A 22,224-nucleotide genomic window follows, 5' to 3' on the forward strand; every position below is an offset into this window, starting at 1 on the left:
GCTGCTCGACTGTTCGCGCCCATTGGTGTCGCTCGCCTACCTGCGTCCGTTGGCGCTGTTCACCTGTTCGTGCCCGTTGGCGCCGCTTAACTATCCACGCCAATTGGCGCCTGTCGACTATGGTCCTTGGCCGTGGCCAAAACCCCCCCTTTTTTTTTCTCTTCTCTCTCTCGTACTTTTGCTCTCACTCAAGAGTCCGCACCCATGGCCTTTTGGGTGTGGACCCTTGGTTGCTTTTTTTTTTCTTTTGCTCTCCTTGCCTAAGGGGTTGACGCCCATAGCCGACGCTTTTGACGCTTGTTTGATTCGATCTGTGCCTGTGACGCTCGTTCGATTCGATCCGCACCCTTGACGCTCGTTCGATTCAATCCGTGCCTAGTGACGCTCGTTTGATTCGATCCATGCCTGGTGACGCTCGTTCGAATCGATCCACGCCAGGTGACACTCGTTCGATTTGATCCGTGCCCATGACGCTCGTTCGATTCGATCCACGTCCGAGGACGCTCATTTGATTCGCGCCTAGGTGACGTCCATCGATCGATTCCCGGTGGCGCTCGTTTGACTAGATCCACGTCCGACGCTCATATGATCGACACCCATCCTTCGATCCGCGCCCTTTGACGCCCATTCAGCGCTGATGACGCTCATCGATCCATGGTTGTTGACGCCCATTCGATCCATGCCTTTTGATGCCCGTTCAACGCCTATGACTCTCATCGATTTGCCGCTGTTGACGCCCTTTCGATCGACGCCTGGTGACACCTATTCAATCCTGATCGGCACCCTTTAGCGCCCGTTTGATCCGGGGCCTAGCGATGCTCATCGATCGATGCCTGGTGACGTCCATTTGAACCTATCCGTGCCCTTGGCTGGTATGGACTCATTCTCATCTCTCTCTTTTTTTTTTTGTATTGAGTCGAATTGGTCTTTGGCCATAGACACGTCTTTACTTGAACCTTGACCTCAACCCCTCATGAACTTTGACCTCAGACCTCGACCTCAAACCTCTAACCTCATCCTCGGACCTCGATCTAGAACCTCGAGCCTCGCCCATGTCCATGGCCTGTTGTGTACGGCCCTTGGCCGTGGCAAATTTTTTTTTTTTGGTCGGACCTCTGGATTCAACACTTTGGATTGTACATATTGTGACTTCTTTCCCTTGCTATTTAAGGCTAAATTCTCATCTTCTTCGCGTACTGTTCCTCATTGTTGATGTGTATGGTGTATTGACCTTGGTAGTCGTTCGATCTCGGTGACCAAGTGCTTTGATGGTTCTCGGACTTTATTGGCCTACGATCGTTGGTGGTTACGGACCTTGGTGGCTTTGCCCCTTGGTGGTCTAGGGACCTCGACGGCCTTATGTCTTGGTGGTCTACGGACCTTGGTGGCACTATGCCTTGGTGGTCTATAGACCTTAGCGGCGTTGTGCCTTGGTGGTCTACGAACGTTGGTGGCATTGCGCCTTGGTGGTTTACGGACCTTGGTGGCATTGTGCCTTGGTTGTTACACCCACGCCCAGATTTATTATTTAATAATGTTTTCTCTCGTGTGACATGTAGATTCAACTGGCATGTATGTTGGCAAGTTATTTTCACTTGTGGTCAAACCTAGTCATAAGATCGTTGACCACATCATGGGCTTGCTTGTGGAAGAGAGGTTCCTAAACCGGCAGCGGGGAAGATTTATCGATGGTGATTTCGTAGATCATCCTCCCAGCACAAGTCTGCAAAGTGAGGAGTATCGAAAGGCTTACCCTATGTCCCCGTAGTTAGATACCTCTTTTAGAGATGAGTTTAGTATTGCGATCGGGAAGTTGTTAGGGATCACAAAGGGCATATCGTGATGGTGCAGGGGTAAGATTTAATCTTGTGAATGATATTGAGTCTTACTCTAGTCGACCCCAAAGCGTGGGTCAAAGCTCGACCCTTTTCCCTTATGCTTTTGCCCTTACAGCAGCAGCGGACACACGAGCAGACTCATCAGCACTGCATCTATCCGTTAGTCCTCCCGTGCTATCTTTGGGATTTATGTATTTTCCTTGTGTGGGACCTACACCTCGTACTTCGGATACTCTAGCTCTGCCTCATGGACGAGGGTGGCTTCATCCTTGTCTTTCCTTAGGTTATGAGTTACCTTTGGGTGGACCCATTGGCTAAGTAAGCCTTTTTATTGAGTTTTGGGTCAATAAGCTCTAGGCCAAACATACCCTAGGAGGGAGACTTGTTTTAATATCAAAACTTAACCCTCAAACCTCATTACTTCTCTACCTACCCAAACCGTGGAGCTGAGGAAGCATTGAAGGCTTGGAGAAGAAGGGGCTTGAGAGGCTATGGAGGTGGTGGACATCGATTGGTTCAACCTTGAGGTAATGACCTCACCTACCTCTTCCTCTCTTCCATCTTTGGGTTTGGAAATCCTATGAAGATCGATTCCAAGCATGAGGGTCCTCTATTCCCCCTCTTTAGTGCATTTATGACTTTTGAATGACCCTATGCTGTTCAAGCATTCTAAACCTAGCTTAGGTTTGAAAGAAACCTTGGGAATGGATCTAAACCCATTAAACCCTATGTGATCCTTGTTGGGCTTGGTGTGGTAGACCTCCAACGAAGGTTTGAGCTCACCTTCTTTACCCCAAAACCCTATTGGGCTCATAAATGAAGGGCTGGAGGTGCTGCTCTTCTCTGCTGAGCAAAAGAGGAGCAGCGGACGAATGATCGGATTCACTATTGTGTATCCATTCGTTAATCCGTTCAGCCTGTTATGGCTTTCCTCCGGAGCGGAGTTACAAGCGGACCCACCCAATATGAATCTGCTCGAAACCCAGAATCCTAAATTATTCTCGGGCATGTCTCAGGGTTGGGACGGATCTACGAGCGGACTCACGTTCTGCATCCGCCCGAGAGTCCGTTCCATATATTTTCTGGGCATGACCTGGCCGGATCCACGATCGAATTCACCCATCTCGCTCCGTCCTTCATCCCTTCCTACTGTCTTGGCCCAAATCACATTCTTTTGTTGGGATCTTTTGTGGAACCTATCTATACACTCCTAACACTATTTTCATGCATTCTCAGACATTGGATTATATACGGGGTTGCGTGCACTTGACCAAACTTCACCAAACAACAATCAAACAATCGGTGAGTGGGCTTTGGGTAATGATTGGGATTGATAAATATAATTATATGAATGCATTAGTTGGAATTATTTATTGATATCCATGTCTATATTAATTCTTGCCATGTCGCATCTTACATATGAAACCTATGGATATGATTTGATGAAATATAAGCATGATACCTTATATTGCCATTTTGGGTTACGGTGCCGGTTGCACTGGTACTAGAACCCCGTAATTCATATATATATGATAATTTCTTGCTTGCCATCCTGGTCTGTATGCGCCGTGCCGTGTTGGTACCCGGGTACTAGATGGAATGGGACGTTAATGCACTCGGAGTACCTCTCGGGACGATAGAATTGCATGTAGTATATCTGTGGTTAGGATTTGCTGTACCCTATGCTATGACCCTTGCCAACAGGGGTTTAGGTGTTGGATAGTCTGAGCACCTATGGTCTGTGGATGCGGGAGAGGCCAGGACAGGGGTAGTGATGGCTATCTGGGGTCTACCACTGAGTGGTCATGAAGGATTCTACCGGCGCAGGTCCCATGTGATAATTAAGGTTTCACTATGGCGATAGGATAAGTGACCCTCAGTGTCTCCTGAGTTATCATAGTAGCATACGCCATGACTTAGTTTGCTTGTTAGGTGGAAAAATATGAATTTAACATTTCATGCATCATGGACTATTTGTGATTGTTTGTATGTGCACTCCCCTTACCCCTCACTGGCTCAGCGGAGCTAACCCCTTGTGTACACAACTTTTTAGATTTTGATGCAGGTAGTGGTTATTTGGCTGGCCTAGATATACAGCCTGCAGACTATGATGGCATTGGTACAGAGGAACCTGGTTACTTGTTAAAGGAACATGGCGACGGTTGCCCCTGCGATGATTGTGCCTATGGGCACTGATAGTTTCAGGGATAACTCCCTATCTTCTGATTCTTTTGGGGCGTCGAGCTTGTTATGAACTTTTTGTAATAACTTATTATATTTCTGAGTAGTTATGTCATGGTCAGCCGATGTCAGTACTATTACTATATTACCACTTAGATGGCTGAACATATTGTAACTACTTATGTGATTAATGCTTCCGTTCATTATGACTTTGACAGATATTGGATTTAGGTTTCCTTTTTATCCAATGGATTTATTGAGAGGGGCTTTGGGTGTTTATCAGGCACCAAGACACTATGTCGTTGATCCTGGTAGGTTTGGGGTGACATGTGCATCCCAATCACCCTCTTGACTGTGCTTGTGGCATGAGCTCAGGATAGGGGCGTGACAGCATGGTATCAAAGCGTGATGCTCTACACTGGACCTAATTCACCATGGCCTTATGATTTACTCTAAGCCATAGGGTCTAAGTAATAGCTTTAATAGGCATAACTGAAATATGTGCAGAACATAGGAAGAGAACTAGTTAGGGACCAACATGGAAACATAGCACATAATAGGAACAACATGAGAGTTAAGAGTTATATATATATATATATATATATATATTAATCAAGTCCCTATGCTCCAGTCGATTTTGCTTTAACCTCCTGTAGAGGCAAGCAAATTACAAAGGATCCAAAATAGAAAGTTTCACATTCTAGCTATCAGGACTATATTTACAAGTTCAAAAGAAAAGCTAAAAACAAAGGAAAAAGAACAACTAAACAACAAAATAGAAATATTGTTCATAGACTTCCTCCAAACACAAAAGATCTAAGATCAGGAAGGGCCAACAGAACTTCATCTGACTTGGGGTCTAGTCCCCCATTCCACCATCATTCTCCTTCTCGTCATCACCACCATCGTAGTAGAGGTATGCATTGATGTCATGAATGTCTTTCTCCATCCTCTCCAAGCGATGGTTGTATGATGTAAATTGCCCATGGACACCTGTAAAACCATCTAACATGCCTGAATTTAGCCGGGTCATGTTGAGGTTCATCTGGTTCAGGGTACCCAGAATTGCACTCATCTTTGAGGTCCCAGAACTGGAGGCATCGGCAGTGTACTGTATGGGCTCTTCCTCCTCATCATCATCACTAGCCTCTCCACCTATAGGAACCACCGGCTCCCCATCGCTATTGGTGGTGACAATAATCTTCATGTGAGCTATGGAGTTTTTCCCAAATGGCTCCTTAAAGCTTTCGCAAGGTGGCTCGTCATTTAGGTCAATCTGAAAGTGCTGGAAGATACGGGTTAGAAGTCTCCCATAAGGAAGAGTTTTCTCAATCCTGGATTTGAAAAGTAACTGCTCCATGTGCTTGATAATGGCAAAAGGGAGACTAAATTGTTGTCCCCGATATAGAAAATACCCTAGAGTGGCAGCCATGAGAGAAGGCTCAGTAGCATGACCCTTTTTCGGCATTAGGTTTGACTTGACGATCATAGTCAAAATCCTTTGGGAATAGCCGAACTTGGTTATGTTCACCTTACTTGTATGTTTGTTCTTGGTCATGGTCTTATACAGATGCTCATACTTAGCCAAGGACATACAGGACAAGGGATCCCTGGCAGGTGGGTGATACACTCGGGCACCCATAGAGCTGATTCCTAGAATTGCCCCCAACTCCACCTCATTGAAGGTAATATGGACCCCTTCACAAAGGAATGGATCCGGAGCATTTCCATGTTTTCTTGCTCCACTGTGAGGTTGGCATAAAATAGCCCAATCGGCCTGGAATGGTAGTGTCGGGGTAGAACCAACGTGTTGGACCACCTTAGGTACTCAAACCTTGGCCCTACCTTAAAGGCCGCTAGTTCTTCAACGATGGCATCCCTACCTGTCTCAATCTTTTATTTTCATAGTACCTGAGTGTATAAAGCTTCGGCCTCTACAGACACGAAGAGGGTGGCATCGAAGGGTACCGGGTCTGAGACTGGTGCTGGTGCTGCAGTAACTACTGGAGCCCTGCTACTCCTTATTTTGGGAGCCATCTTTTCTCACCTAAACACTTTGCACATAAACCAAAACAAGGAACAACGTGAGAGAGAAACCATGCCAAGGTTAATAAAATAGAGAGATTTAAAGGTAATGCACCCAAATGCAACCAAGAAATTAGATATTCCTTCTTAGAGACAAATAGAAAATCATCTCAAATTTTAAAAAGGGGAAATGGTAACACTCTATGAGGGATCAAAATTTCTATGCACCCAACCTATGTAAGGTGGGGAGAATAGATATCAAATTCCATGCCTTAGAGACCAAACTATCAAAACAAATAGGACAAATCGATTTTTGCAAGGATTTGGCTAACCCTAGCCCAAATCAATGGGAATGTATATGATTGGACATGTTGACAATGGATTAATAGTAAAAGAGAATAAGAACATGATGTACCCATGTATTTTGATCAATTCAACACAATATGGAAGCATAAGGATGAGGAACTTGAACAAAAACCCTAAAAAAGAACTCCACAAATCCAAGAAGTTCAAAAAGGGGGAAGGAAATTCATACCTTGAGATGGGGAGAATAAGATTTGAAGTAAAAGAAGCCAAATCCACGATTTGAGGGCAAGAAGTGTGGGGCGGACGAAGCTTGGACACCTTTGTTCAACTCTTCCTCTCCTAACCTCTCCTTCAAAATATAAAAATGAATGGGGCGGTTTCAATTTTTGTCAAGATCTATCGAGCGGACGCACGACCGGAGTCACTTATCGTGAATCCACTCGTGAAACCACTGAGCCTATAGACTCTAACCTTTCATCTTCTGCGCTGATCGGACGAACGAACGGAACCACGACATAAGGATCTGTTTGTTGATCCGTTTGACCCCTTTCCTCTCGACCTTTGAACACCCTGAGAACTGACTAAGGAGTGGATTAACGTTTCGCATCTGCCTGTAAGTCCGCCTAGTTCAAATTTACGAACGAACTCACGACCGGACTCAGAGAAGTTGATCCGTTGGTGGATCTACTCGTGTTCTAAAGGGCCATTGGCCTGTATTTTGGGCCTAGCCTCCTCCTTAGGACTCTTATTGCCTCCATGTGTTAGGACACACGATTTCTTATGCAATTTTATAGCTTTCCTCTAAATTTTGTTTATCTCTCTTGCTTGTGCTAACATGTGAAGCATCTAATGAAATCAGGTGCTGAAACATGGTCAATACTCACAACCGAAATTGCTCCCCTCCTAGGGATGACGTCGATGATGTTTCTGAGGAAGGTTTGCCTGTACCTCCTCCGGTGAACACTAATGCCGATGTTGCAGTGCTCTTAGGAAACATTCTTCGTGATATACGAAGAGAACAGCGAGATTCCTAAAATGAGCAGCGCACTTTTATGCGTGATGTGGCTGCCCAGCTTCAAAATGCTGGTAGAGAAGGACCAAGGGTACCACCCCAGGTACATGGAGTCCCAAATCCTCTGGTTAATGTTCCTCCTATTATTGCTCCTCCGGGGTTGGCTGGTATTATTCCTCCTCCTATTAGAAGTGTAATACCGGAATGGGTTGATGCCTCCAAACTCTTTGAGAGATTCCAAAGGCACCATCCTCCTGCTTTTTATAAGCTAGTCCATAACTCAATGTTCCCAGCTACTTGGCTTAGAGATCTCGAGAGGATCTTTGAAGTATTACCATGTAATGATCTCGAGAAGATCCGGTGTGCTACTTTTCAACTCTGAGGCGATGCTGATGTATGGTGGCATTCCTCAAAGGATCATTTGTGGGCAAGATACCCCAATGCTACTTGGAATCAATTTAAGTAAGCTTTTCTTGAGAACTATTTTCAAAGGAATTTTTGGGAAAAGAAAGAGATTGAATTCATGAACCTCAGCCAAGGATCTAAATCAGTCCTTGAGTATCAGCAACTCTTCGAGGAGTACTTCTATTTTGCTCCGACCCATTTGAAGACTGAGGACGTGAAAGCAAGACGGTTTGAAAGAGGACTTAGGGCCAGCTTGAGCATTGTAGTGGTGTTGCACCAGTATCCCACCTATGCTGAGGTGGTTGAGGCTGCCAAACTGATAGAAGACCAATAAAGGGAGAATTATCGGGCCATTCAGGCAAGCAAGAGGCCGATATCATCTCATGACTCTAGGGGACCTGAAAAGTTCCAAAGAAGAGGGTCTTATACCAATGCGGCTCCGATTCAATTCCATAGGCCTGATTTAACTCAAGTGCCTAAATCTGTACCTGCATCTCACTATGGGGCATAGACTCTCTCATATGTTACAACTGCAAGGAGTCTGGGCATATGGCTACGGATTGTCCTCAATCACGACAATCGGGTTCGTGGCCTGTAGGGACTTCCAAACCATCCTCGACAAGGGCTGCTGGTTGTCCACTTGCTCCTGCTCCACTGAGCAAGACTCAGGGGCGAGTCTATTCTGTCACCCATGAGGAAGCCCAGTCTGACCCCAGTGTTATCACAGGTACTACACCTAACCACCCTAGTCAAATTAATTATTTTTTTAGCTTACCATATTTGGCTTACCGATGTCTGTCATGCATGATTTCTGTGTGCTCCTTACCTGCTTATGTATTGTTTGACTCGAGGGCGTCACACTCCTTTATATCTCCCTCCTTTGTTGAGAAGTTACCTTTTGAGCCAGTCTTATTAGAGCAAAAGTTAATGGTTAGTATGCCGATTGGAAGCAAAGTTGAGTTGGATCGATCTTTTCACTCTTGCCCTATTCGAGTGAGTGACCACGGACTCGAAGCTAGTTTGATCATCCTAGACATGAAAGATTTTAATGTGATTCTGGGAATGGACTGGTTATCCACACATGGGGCTAGTTTGATTTGTGCAGAAAGGAAGATACTTTTCAGGATAGGAGAGGAAAATGAGTTTATGTTTAAGGGTAATAAAAGTAAGAAACCCAAGAACCCAATCGTATCAGCTCTCCAAGTATAGAAGCTCTTAGCCCAAGGCTGTCAATTTTACCTAGCCTTAGTAGTGGACGTTGAAGCAAAGGTTACACCGATGGAAGAAATAAGTGTGGTAAGGGATTTCCCTGATGTCTTTCCAGAAGACCATACACGCTTACCACCGGATCGAGAGACAAAATTTATGATCGACCTGATACCTGGTGCTGCTCCAGTGTCTAAAGCACCGTATAGAATGGCCCCATCAGAACTGAAGGAACTTCAAGGATAGTTAAATGATTTGCTGAAGAAGGGTTTTATTAGGCCAAGGGTTTCCTTGTGGGGTGTGCCCATTCTATTTGTGAAGAAGAAGGATGGTAGTATGCGCCTGTGCAATGACTACCGTGAACTCAACAAGCTGATAATTAAGAATTGATACCCATTACCTCAGATTGATGATTTGTTTGACCAATTGCAAGGTGCTAGGGTTTTCTCTTAAATTGATCTCTGCTCGGGGTACTACCAGCTGAAGATCAGAGGCAGTGACAGTAGCAAGACTGCGTTTAGATCATGATATGGCCATTATAAATTCCTAGTTATGTCTTTCGGGCTAACCAATGCCCTGGCAGCTTTTATGGAGTTAATGAACAGGGTGTTTCATGATGTGTTAGATAAATATATTATTGTGTTTATTGATGACATCCTGGTCTACTCAAAGAGTGAAGAAGAGCACGCTGACCATCTTCGATTTGTACTTCAGTGGTTGAGAGAAAAGCAGTTATATGCAAAGTTCAGTAAGTGTGAGTTCTAGCTACAACAAGGGGCTTTTCTAGGCCATTTGGTATCTGCAAAGGGTATTGAAGTTGACCCTGGCAAGGTACAGTCGGTAGTTGATTGGGAGACACCCAAGAATGTGGCAGATATTTGTAGTTTCCTTAGTCTGGCCGGTTACTATAGGAGATTCATCGAGAACTTTTCCAAAATCTCTGCTCCTATGACTCGATTGATCCGAAAGGGAGTGAAATTTGAGTGGTCGGACGAATGTGAAAAGAATTTCTAGGATCTGAAGCAGCAACTGATCTTTGCTCCAGTACTTACTATACCAAATGGCACTGGAGGAATGGTAGTCTATTGTGATGCGTTGAAAAAGGGACTTGGCTATGTGTTAATGCAAGGTGATAAAGTGGTGGCCTACGCTTCTTACCAGTTGAAGGAATGTGAGAGGAGTTATCCAACTCATGATCTAGAGTTGGCAGCTGTAGTCTTTGCTCTAAAAATCTGGAGACACTACTTATATGGGGAGAAAAGTGAGATTTACAGTGACCATAAAACCCTCAAGTATTTCTTTACTCTAAAGGAACTTAATATGAGATAGAGGCGTTGGTTGGAGCTCATGAAGGATTATGACTGCACTATTCATTACCATCCAGGCAAACCAAATGTGGTAGCAGACGCTCTCAGTCAAAAATCACAGACCTTATCTATCGCATCCCTGGCTATCAGCAAGGAACTTATTGAAGAAGCTAGGAAGATGGATTTGGAATTATTAGTAGAAGGTGTTACCCTGTCCTTAACATCTCTAACGATGCAGTCCACCTTGGTTGAAAAGATTAAAGCAGCTCAAGCTTCAGATGAACATTGTAAGGAAATCATTGAAGCCATCCAGGGTGACACACAGCATGATCTGGACTTCACATTGACGAATGGTGGTGTCCTCATGTTTAGAGATCGTCTATGTGTTCCCAAGAACAATCAGCTGAGGAAGGAAGTGTTGGCAGAAGCATATGAATCCCCTTACTCGATTCACCCAAGTAGTACTAAGATGTACAGGGACCTGAAAGGACAATATTGGTGGAGAGAGATGAAGAGGGATGTAGCAGAATATGTAGCCCGGTGCCTCACTGGCCAACAAGTCAAGGCAGATAGACAACGTTCCCATGGACTATTGCAATCATTGCCTGTGCCAAAATGGAAATGGGAGCACGTGACTATGGACTTCGTCATAGGATTACCCTGTACACCTAGGGGTGTTGATGTAATATGGATCATTGTGGATAGGTTGACAAAAATGGCACATTTTATTCCTATCAAAGTCACCTACTCCATGGATAGATTGGCCCATTTGTACATTGATAACGTGGTTTGCCTGCATGGAGTCCCAGTCAGCATTATCTCAGATCGGGACCCCAGGTTCACTTCCAAATTATGGGATGGGTTCCAAAGATCTATGGGAGCTTTGTTGAGCTTTATCACTGCCTTCCATCCTCAAATCGACGGTCAATCAGAGAGGACAATACAGACATTGGAGGACATGCTTCGGGCTTGTGCCATTGATATGCAGGGTAGCTGGGATGAACACATTTCACTCATTGAGTTTGCCTATAACAATAGTTACAAAGCTACTATTGGGATGGCACCCTTTAAGGCACAGTATGGGAAGAAGTGCCGGACTCCCTTGTATTGGGATGAAGTAGGTGAGCGACGTATTCTTGGGTCGGAACTGATACAAACAACTTGTGACAAAGTGGATTTGATCCGGGAAAGAATTAAAGCTGCTCAAGCCAGGCAAAAGGGTTATGCCATTCAACGGCGAAAGGATCTAGAGTTCCTTGTTGGTGACAAGGTATTTCTCAAAGTGTCACCTACAAAAGGCATGATGCGGTTCAGTAAGAAGGGTAAATTAAGTCCGAGGTATATTGGGCCTTACGAGATTCTTGCAAAGGTTGGACCAGTGGCATATCGGTTAGCACTTCCACCATCTCCCGACGGCATACACGACGTCTTTCACATATCTATGTTGCGGAAGTATGTACATGACCCCAGTCATATCCTATCTCAGGAACCACCAAAACTAGTAGCAGATATGTCTTATAAGGAACAGCCTGAGAAGATTCTAGACAGTAAGGTGGTAAATCTCCGTAACCGACTTATTCATTATGTGAAGGTCAAGTGGTGCAACCAAATGGAAGAAGAAGCCTCTTGGGAAGCCAAGGTGGAAATGCGAGCGAAATACCCTTCCTTGGGATTTCTACAAGGTATAAAAATTTTGAGGACAAAATTCTTGTAAAGTGGGGAGGATGTTACACCCACGCTCTGATTTATTATTTAATAATGTTTTCTTTCATGTGATGTGTAGATTCTACTACCGTGTATGCTGGCGAGTTATTTTCACTTGTGGTCAAACCTAGTCATAAGATCAATGACCACAGCATGGGCTTGCCTGTGGAAGAGAGGTTCCTAAATCGACAGTCGAAGATTTATCGATGGTGATTTCATCGATCATCCTCCCAGCACGAGTCCGCAAACTGAGGAGTATCGAAAGGCTTACCCTATGTCCTCGCAGTTAGATACCTCCTTTAGAGATGAGCTTAGTATTGCGATCAGGAAGTTGTTAGGGATCACAAAGGACATGTCGTGATGGTCTAGGGGTAAGATTTAATCTTGTGAATGATACTAAGTCTTACTCTAGTCGACCCCGAAGTGTGGGTCAAAGCCCGACCCTTTTCCCTTGTGTTTCTGCCCTTATAGCACTAGCGGACGCACGAGCAGACTCATCAGCACTACATCCGTCCGTTAGTCTGCTCGTGCTGTCTTTGGGATTTATGTATTTTCCTTGTGTGGGACCTACACCTCGTACTTCGGATACTCTAGCTCTGCCTCATGGACAAGGGTGGCTTCATCCTTGTCTGTCCTTAGGTTATGGGTTGCCTTTGGGTGGACCCATTGGCTAAGTAAGCCTTTTTATTGAGTTTTGGGTCAATAAGCTCCCGGCCAAACAGACCCTAGGAGGGAGACTTGTTTTAATATCAAAACTTAACCCTCAAACCTCATTACTTCTCTACCTACCCAAACTGTCGAGCTGAGGGAGCATTGAAGGCTTGGAGAAGAAGGGGCTTGAGAGGTTGTGGAGGTAGTGGACATCGATTGGTTCAACCTTGAGGTAATGACCTCACCTACCTCTTCCTCTCTTCCATCTCTGGGTTTGGAAATCCTATGAAGATTGATTCCAAGCATGAGGGTTCTCTTGAGAGCTCTTTGAACCTCATTGATTTCTCTCTTTTGAACCTCTATTCCCCCTCTTTAGTGCATTTATGACTTTTGAATGACCCTATGGTGTTCAAGCATTCTAAACCTAGCTTAGGTTTGAAAGAAACCTTAGGAATGGATCTAAACCCATTAAACCCTATGTGATCCTTGTTGGGCTTCGTGTGGTAGACCTCCAACGAAGGTCTGAGCTCACCTTCTCTACCCCAAAACCCTATTGGGTTCATAAATGAAGGGTTGGAGGTGCTGCTCTTCTCTACTGAGCAAAAGAGGAGCAGCGGACGAACGATCAGATTCACTATCGTGTATCCGTTCATTAGTCCATTAAGCCTGTTATGGCTTTCCTCCGGAGCGGAGTTATGAGCGGACCCACCCAATATGAATCCGCTCGAAACCTAGAATCCTAAATTGTTCTCGGGCATGTCTCAGGGTTGGGACGGATCTACGAGTGAACTCACGTTTTGCATCCGCCCGTGAGTCTGTTCCATATATTTTCTAGGCAAGACTTGGGCAGATCCATGACCGGATTCACCCGTCTGGCTCTGTTCCTTCATTGGTTCTTGCTGTCTTGGCCCAAATCACATTCTTTTGTTGGGATCTTTTGTGGAACCCATCTATACACTCCTAACACTATTTTCATGCATTCTCAGATATTAGATTATATACAGGGTTGAGTGCACTTGATCAAACTTCACCAAACAACAATTAAACAATCGGTGAGTGGGCTTTGGGTGATGATTAGGATTGATAAATATAATTATAGGAATCCATTAGTTAGAATTATTTATTAATATCCATGTCTATATTAATTCTTGCCATGTCGCATCTTGTATATGAAACCTGTGGATATGATTTGATGAAATGTGAGCACGATGCCTTTTATTGCCATTTTGGGTTACGGTGCCAATTATACTGGTACTGGAACCCCGTAATTAATATATATATGATAATTTTATGCTTTCTATCCTGGTCTGTATGCGCCGTGCCGTGCTGGTACCCGGGTACCAGATGGAATTAGATGTTAATGCACCCGGAGTACCTCTTGGGACGATAGAATTGCATGTAGTATATCTGTGGTTAGGATTTACTGTACCCTATGCTACAACCCTTACCAATAGGGGTTTAGGTGTTGGATAGTCTGAGCACCTGTGGTCTATGGAAGCAGGAGAGTCTAGGACAGGGGTAGTGATGGCTATCTGGGGTCTGCCACTGGGTGGTCATACTGGCTTCTTTCGACGCAGGTCCCATATGATAATTGAGGTTTCACTGGGGCGATAGGATAAGTGACCCTCAGTGTTTCCCTAGTTATCATAGTAGCATACGCCATGACTTAGTTTACTTGTTAGGTGGAAAAATATGAATTTAACATTTCATGCATCATGGACTATTTGTGATTGTTTGTATGTGCACTCCGCTTTACCCTCACTAGTTTAGTGGAGCTAACCCCTTGTGTACACAACTTTTTAGATTTTGATGCAAGTAGTGGTTATTTGGCTAGTCTGGATATATAGCCTACAGATTATGATGGCCTTAGTACAGAGGAACCTGGTTACGTGTCAGAGGAACACGGCGACGGTTGCCCCTGCGATGATTGTGCCTATGGGCACTAATACTTTCAGGGATAACTCCCTATCTTTTGATTCTTTTAGGGCGTTGAGCCCGTTATGAACTTTTTATAATAACTTATTATATTTCTGAGTAGTTATGTCATGGTCAGCCGACGTCAGTACTATTACTATATTACCACTTAGATGGCTGAACATATTGTAACTACTTATGTAATTAATGCTTCCGCTCATTATGACTCTGACAGATATTGGATTTAGGTTTCCTTTTTATCCAATGAATTTATTGGGAGGGCCTTTGGGTGTTTATCAGGTGCTAGGACACTGTGTGGTTGATCCAGGTAGGTTTGGGATGACGTGTGCATCCCAGTCACCCTCTTGACTGTGCTTGTGGCATGAGCTCGGGATAGGGGTTTGACATTGGTGGTCTACGGACCTTGGTGGCATTGCGCCTTGGTGGTCCACGGACATTGGTGGCATTGTGCCTTGGTGGTCTACGAACCTTGGTGGTATTGCACCTTGGTGGTCTACAGACCTTGGTGGCATTGTGCCTTAGTGGTCTACGGACATTGGTGGCATTGTGCCTCAATGGTCTACGGACCTTGGTGGTCTACGGACCTTGGTGGCATTGCGCCTTGGTGGTCTACGAACCTTGGTTGCATTATGCCTTGGTGGTCAGCGGACCTTGGTGGCATTGCACCTTGGTAGCGTACGAACCTTGGTGGCACTGCACCTTGGTGGTCAGTGGACCTTGGTGGCATTGCGCCTTGGTGGTCTACGGACCTTGGTGGCATTGCGCCATGGTGGTCTATAGACCTTGGTGGCGTTGTGTCTTGGTGGTCTACGGACCTTGGTGCCATTGCGCCTTTGTGGTCTACGGACCTTGGTGGCATTACGCCTTGGTGGTCTATGGACCTTGGTGGCATTGTGCCTTGGTGGTCAGCGGACCTTGGTGGCATTGCGCCTTGGTGGTCTATGGACATTGGTGGCATTGCGCCTTGGTGGTTTGCGGACCTTGGTGGTCTACAGACCTTGGTGGCGTTACACCTTGGTGTGGTGGAAGTGATTTGATTGTGGGTAGGAGTAGACGAGTGTACCCAAAATCAACTATTTACTTGAAATCATCTTGAATAAAATTTTAAATTATCCTTGAAAACCATGGGTGACATCTGACTATGCTACTGCTACCGCTGCTACTGCTACTACTGGTGGTACTGCTGCTTCTACTGGTAGTACTTCTTCAGGTGCTCTGAGTTCCAGGTAAGGGAAATCGTTCAAGGGTCCTTTCGAGTGTCGTAACCTGTAAAAGAACCTAGGTGACAAAGGAGAACCATTGTGGTTCCGGCCTAGGACTCTCCGATGCCTAAGTTAGATCTCTCTTAGGAAAAAGATGAATGAATAGAATTCAAGATGGGTTGATGGGGTAGAATACCTTCCCTTTTAGAGTAGAGTATGGAGGTGTGGAGAGTCCCAGTTGATGGTGAGTAGTCCCTGTAGTTGATAGAGTCCCTGGGTAGCAGGGTTCTTACATGATTGGTTGCCCCTCTATAGGAGTTGGTGTCTCGATAGAGTTGAGGTCTCCAATAAATAGACGTTGATGTGTTGTAGTTAGGGTGTCTGGTGTATGTGTACATCTGGGACTGTACAGACGGTGGTCTAGAGTCCGAAGTCCTCGTTCGCCCGTGCCCATCTATAGTCTGCGCCCGAGGGTGATCTGCGCCCGGTGATGCCCGTTCGATCCGAACCTAGGCTTGGTTCTCCTCTGGTTCTGGAGTGGCCCATCTCCTTGGGCTGGGATGCGTGGCGTCTTCTGATTGGTCCGTGTATATTGGGGTTCATCATTTGCCCCCCACTCTCTTGGGTCAGAATGTCCAAGAGAGTAGATTTTATCCTTTTACACTCATTGGGGGTTTGTTACAGATTCCTTCTTGTTGGAGGGTGTGTTTGCAAATCATTCGGTGTAGCGGGAGAGGTCGTGGGTTCACCTCTCCTCTCACACCTTTTTGTCTCTTTTTTTTTTTTCTATATCTTTTACATCTCTCTCTTCTTTTTTCACTTTTCCACCTTTTCACTTTTTGCTCCTCTCTTTCTTGCTTTTTGATTTTCATCCTTTCTTTGCATTTGGTAGTTACTTCTTGGCGCCCCCCAAGTGTTAGTTTTTGGGTTGCAAGGAACAATAGTGCTTTGTGATTTTCTTGACCTTGCTTGGCCATTGGCATTGGGTTTGGTGGCCTAGCTTTGTGCTTAGGGTCGTGCCTTTGACGCTCAATGCTGGTGCTTTGGTCCTACCTCGTGCGTCTTAGCTCCTGTTGTATCAATGCCCTTGCGAGGGCAGCACTTATGCATGAGATTCGTGCCTGGCGACATTTGTTCGATCCACGCCTAACGACGCTCTTTGATCCGTGCCTGGTGACGCCCATCGATCGACGCCCGACGCTCTTGGATCCGCGCCTGACGCTCATTTGATTCGCGACCGTTGGTGGTCGTTCGATCCACGTTCGACGACGCTCATTTGATTTGCGGCCGTTGGTGCTCGTTCGATCCACGTTCGATGACTCTCATTCGATTCGGGCCCGTTGGTGCTCGTTTGACTCGATCCACATCTGACGATGCTCATTTGATTCGCGCCTGTTGGTGCTCGTTCGACTCGCTCCACGTCCGACGACGCTCATTTGATTCACACCTGGGCGACGTCCATCGATCGACGCCCGATGATCATTCTGCGCCTGTTTGATCCGTGCTCGAGGGCATCAGTCCAAGCCCGTAGGAATCTGTTGACCGCGGTCCTTGGCCGTGGCCAAAGACCCCCTTTTCTTTCTTCTCTCTTTTCTTCTTTTCTCTGTCCTACTTTTTCTCTCTTCTCTCTCTTCTCCTTTGCTTTTGGGCGGCTTCCATTGATGGATGGCGCCCATTCATGAATTTTTTTTTTCACTCCCTTTCTTCTCTCTCTTTTCCTTTCCTTTTGGGCGGCGTCCATTAATGGATGGCACCCCTTCATGAATTTTTTTTTCACTCTCTTTTCATCTCTCTCTTCTCCACATTGATGGATGGCGCCCATTCATGAAATTTTTTTTCAGTCCCTTTCTTTTCTCTTTTCTTCTTTGCTTTTGGGTGGCATCCATTGATGGATGGCGCCCATTCATGAAAATATATATATATATATTTTTTTGTATGTTCGCCCATGGCCCTTTGGCAGTGGCTCCTTGGTCGTCGCCCATGGCTAGTCGTCCGCTGTCAACGACCATTGGCGGTCATCGCGCCCATCTGGGTTTCACACTCATCAGCTTTGGTCTGCGTCTGGTCCTCTCGATCCATGCCTGGTGATGCCCATTTGACTAGTGACGCCCATTTGATCCATGCTCATTCGAATCGATCCACGCCCGACGACCCTCGTTTGATTTGATCCGCACGCCTGGTGACGCTCGTTCGAGTCGATCCACGCCTATGATGCTCATTTGATTCGATCCGTGCCTGGTATGCTCGTTTGATTCGATCTGTGCCCAGTGATGCTCGTTCGATTCGATCCCCGCCTGGTACGCTCGTTCGATTTGATCCACGCTCGGTGATGCTCGTTCGATTCGATCTGGTCCTGGTGATGCTCGTTCGAGTCGATCTGTGCCTGGTACGCTTCGTTCAATTCGATCCACGCCCGGTAATGCTCGTTTGATTTGATTCGGGCCTAGTACGCTTCATTCGATTCGATCCCCCGTTTGATCCACGTAAGTGTCGGTCCATACCTATCGATTGGCGTCCCCGTTCCATCCACACCCCTCGATCAGCGCCCAGTAATCCATTGGTCCATGCCTATCTTCTCTGGTATATCTTTGGCCATCGACCCATCTTTACTCGAACCTTGACCTCGATCCCTTATGAACTTCGACCTCGGACCTCGACCTCGAACCTCGTCCTCGGACCTCGACCTCAAACCTCAAGCCTCGCCCATGTCCTTGGCCTATCGTCTACGACCCTTAGCCATGGCATTTTTTTTTTTGGACCTTGGGATTTAGTACTTTGGATTGTACATATTGTGACGTCCTCCCATGCTTTTTATGGTTGAGTTCTCATCTTCTGTTCCTTATTGTTTCCGTGTATGGTCAACTAACCTCAGTAGTCGTTCGATCTCGGTGACCTAGTGCTTTGATGGTTCTCAAACTTTGTTGGTCTATGGTCGTTGGTGGTCTATGGACCTTGGTGGCATTGCCCCTTGGTAGTCTAGGGACCAAAGCGGCCTTATGTCTTGGTGGTCTATGGACCTTGGTGGCATTGTGCCTTGGTGGTCTACGAACCTTGATGGTCTACGGACCTTGGTGGTTTACAGACCTTGGTGGCATTGCGCCTTCGTAGTCTACGGACCTTGGTGTGATGGAAGTGACTTGATTGATGCATAGTAGGAGTAGACGAGTATATCAACTATTTACTTCAAATCATCTTGAATAAAATTTTAAATTTTCCTTGAAAACTGTAATACACTGTGCCCTAGTTTAGCTACTGCTACTACTGCTACTACTACTGCTGCTACTGCTGCTACTGCTACTACTGCTACTACTACTGCTACTACTGGTGATGCTGTTGGTGGAACTGCTGCTTTTACTGATAGTACTTCTTCAGGTGTTCTGAGTTCCAGGTATGGCTACCTTCTTGCCCCCCGGAGTTTTCAAGTGGTAGGTCCCTGGACGTATCTGCTTGGATACTATGTACGGTCCTTCCCAATTGGCAGACAACTTTCCTTCCTTCCGTGGCTGTGATGCACTTGCCCTTCTTAGGACTAGGTCTCTCTGGTGGAATAGTCTTTCTCTTACTCTGGCGTTATAGTACTTGGCCATTTGCTATTGGTATGCCACGTTCCTTAGGAGTGCCTTCTCACGGATCTCATCTATGAAGTCCAGGTTCGCTCATAGTCCATCACCGTAGGTGTGCTGGTTGAAGTGTAGTACCCTGTGGGACATGGCGAGGACCTCTACTGGTGCCAGTGCCTCGGTGTCGTACGTTAGGCAGAATGAGCTTTCTCCTGTGGGTGTCCTTACTGTGGTTCGGTATGCCCACAGGACACTTGGTAATGCCTCGACCCACTTCCCTTTGGCACCTTCTAGTCTTTTCTTGATTCCATCTAGAAACATTTTATTCGTCACCTCTCTGACCATTGGTCTGTGGGTAGGCTACAGATATAGGCCGATAGTCAATGTTGTAGCTCTGATAGAAGGCTCTAAACTTGGGGTTGTTGAACTGCTTCCCATTGTCTGAGACTAGTATCCTTGGTACCCCGAACCTGTAGATGATGTCGTCACGGATGAACTTCTCCATTTCATTCTCTGTGATTTTGGTCAATGGCTTTGCCTTGACCCATTTGGTGAAGTAGTCTATGGCGACCACCAAGTACTTGCGGTTCCCTGATGCAGCTGTGAAATCGCCTAGGATGTCCACCCCCCACATAGCAAAGGGAATAGGGTTGAGGATCGATGTCAATTTGGTGGTAGGTAGATGGGGTACTGGGGCGAACAATTGACATTGCTCGCAAGCCTTAACATACTATATTGCTTCATCTTGTATCCGTGGCCAGTAGAAACCCTATCGGAGAACTTTGTAGGCTAGAGCTCGTCCTCCCATGTGGCTTCCGCATATCCCTTTATGGACCTCTGCTAGGGCGTACTTGGCTCCCTTGGGTCCTAGGCACCGGAGTAGTGGTGCTGTGACCCCTCTCTTGTATAGTACGCCATCTAGGACGGTGTACTGTGTAGCTCTCATTCTTGTCTTGCTCGCCTTGACCTTGTCTTCCGGTAGGATGTCATTCTATAGGTAGTTGAGTATAGGGTCCATCCAGCTAGGCCCCTCCTCAATCTCATTAACCTGTTTCTCCTGATATGTTGGCTCATGTAGTATTTCGACATAGACGACACTGGCCAGGTTTCGAAGCTCATCATTGGCTAGCCTAGATAGGGCGTCGACGGTGGCATTCTCGATCCTGGGAACCCGAACCATCTTGAACTTTATGAACTCCCCGATCAATGCTCAAGCATGTGCTAGATATGATGCCATTCGCTTGACCTTCGCCTTATACTCTCAATTCACCTAGTTTACTACAAGCTGGGAGTCACTTCGGATGGATAGATGTTTGACTTGAATGGCCTTAAATGGCTACTTGGAGTCCAGCGAGTAATGCTTCATACTCTGCTTCACTATTGGATGTTGGGAAGGTGAATCAGAGAGCATACTAGATTGGAAATCCTTCGAGGCTGGTGAGTATGAAGCTGGCCCCGCTTCTTGCTGTGTTACTTAAACTGTCCACGTATATCTCCCACAATCCTCGATCATGCTCCTTCGGGTCTTCTGCTTCTAGTTCGACTTCAAGTAGGGTACACTCGACGACGAAGTCTGCTAGAGCCTAGCCTTTGATGGCCATTCAAGGTTGGAACCTGATGTCATGTTCACTCAACTCTACTGCCTAGGCAATCAACCATCTGGAGACGTCTGGTTTGTGCTGCACCTTCTTCAATGGTAGGTCAGTGAGTACTATAATTGTGTGGGCTTGGAAATATAGTCAGAGCTTCCTAGCTGCGATCACCAGCGCGTAGGCTACCTTCTCGATCCTTGTGTACCTAGTCTCTGCGTCAATCAAGACATGACTGGCATAGTAGATGGGTCTTTGTACCTTTGCTTCTTCCTTCAACAATACTGCGCTCACCACGACTGGGGTTACAACCAGGTAGATCTGCAGCTCTTCATTGTGTTCTGGTCACCCGAGCAGTGGTGGGTTCCCTAAGTACTCCTTCAATTCTTCGCATGCTCTTTAACACTCCTCCATCCATGCCAAGTCTTTTGGGCTTCGGAGATTCTTCAATGTCTTGAAGAAGGGTAGATATTTGTCCCCCGACCATGATACAAACCTCAAAAGGGCGGCGATCCTTCCATTCAACCTCTGTACTTCTCTGACCATCCGAGGTGGTGCCATTTCTTGAATGGCTTTGATCTTGGATGGTTTGGCTTCGATTCCGCGTACTGAGACCATGAACTCTAGGAACTTCCCCGATGTTACTTCGAAGGCACACTTTGCAGGGTTTAGTCGCATCTAGTTCCTTCTCAGTACCGTGAATGCTTTCTTCAGGTCGGACAGGTGTTGGTAGGCTTGGACGCTTTTCACGAGCATGTCATCCACGTACACCTCCATGTTACGCCCGATCTGCTCCTCGAACATCTTATTGACCATCCTCTGGTAGGTGGCTCCTACGTTCTTCAGTCCGAATGGCATGACACGATAGCAGTAGTTCTCCTTGTCAGTTCAGAATGCAGTGTAGGACTCATCATCCTCATGCATGAGGATCTGGTTTGTTGAGGAAAAATCCTCATACATAAACTCCATTCATCTATCATGATGATATATATGTTTTGATGATAACAAATAAACTGAATTGTACTAACTCTTGTTTAAGGTGTTTAAATAAGAGCATAGCACCAAGTGAGGGGGAGCACTCAATTCAAGAGATTGATGCTTAAAGCAAATTGAACCTTGTCCAATATTTCAAGACATCAAAGAATCATGAAGAATGGAGAACAAGTTTTGAAGACAAAGATCAAGACAAGTTAGAGGAACTCACTTTGAAGACATTCATGTAAAGAAGTGAAGTTTAAGAATTGAAGAAGATTGAAGACTTAGAATTGTACTAAGTTGTATGATCATAAATAAAGTCACAAAT

The sequence above is a fragment of the Telopea speciosissima genome, chromosome 11 (assembly GCF_018873765.1).
Source record: "Telopea speciosissima isolate NSW1024214 ecotype Mountain lineage chromosome 11, Tspe_v1, whole genome shotgun sequence".
NCBI classification, from domain to species: Eukaryota; Viridiplantae; Streptophyta; class Magnoliopsida; order Proteales; family Proteaceae; genus Telopea; species Telopea speciosissima.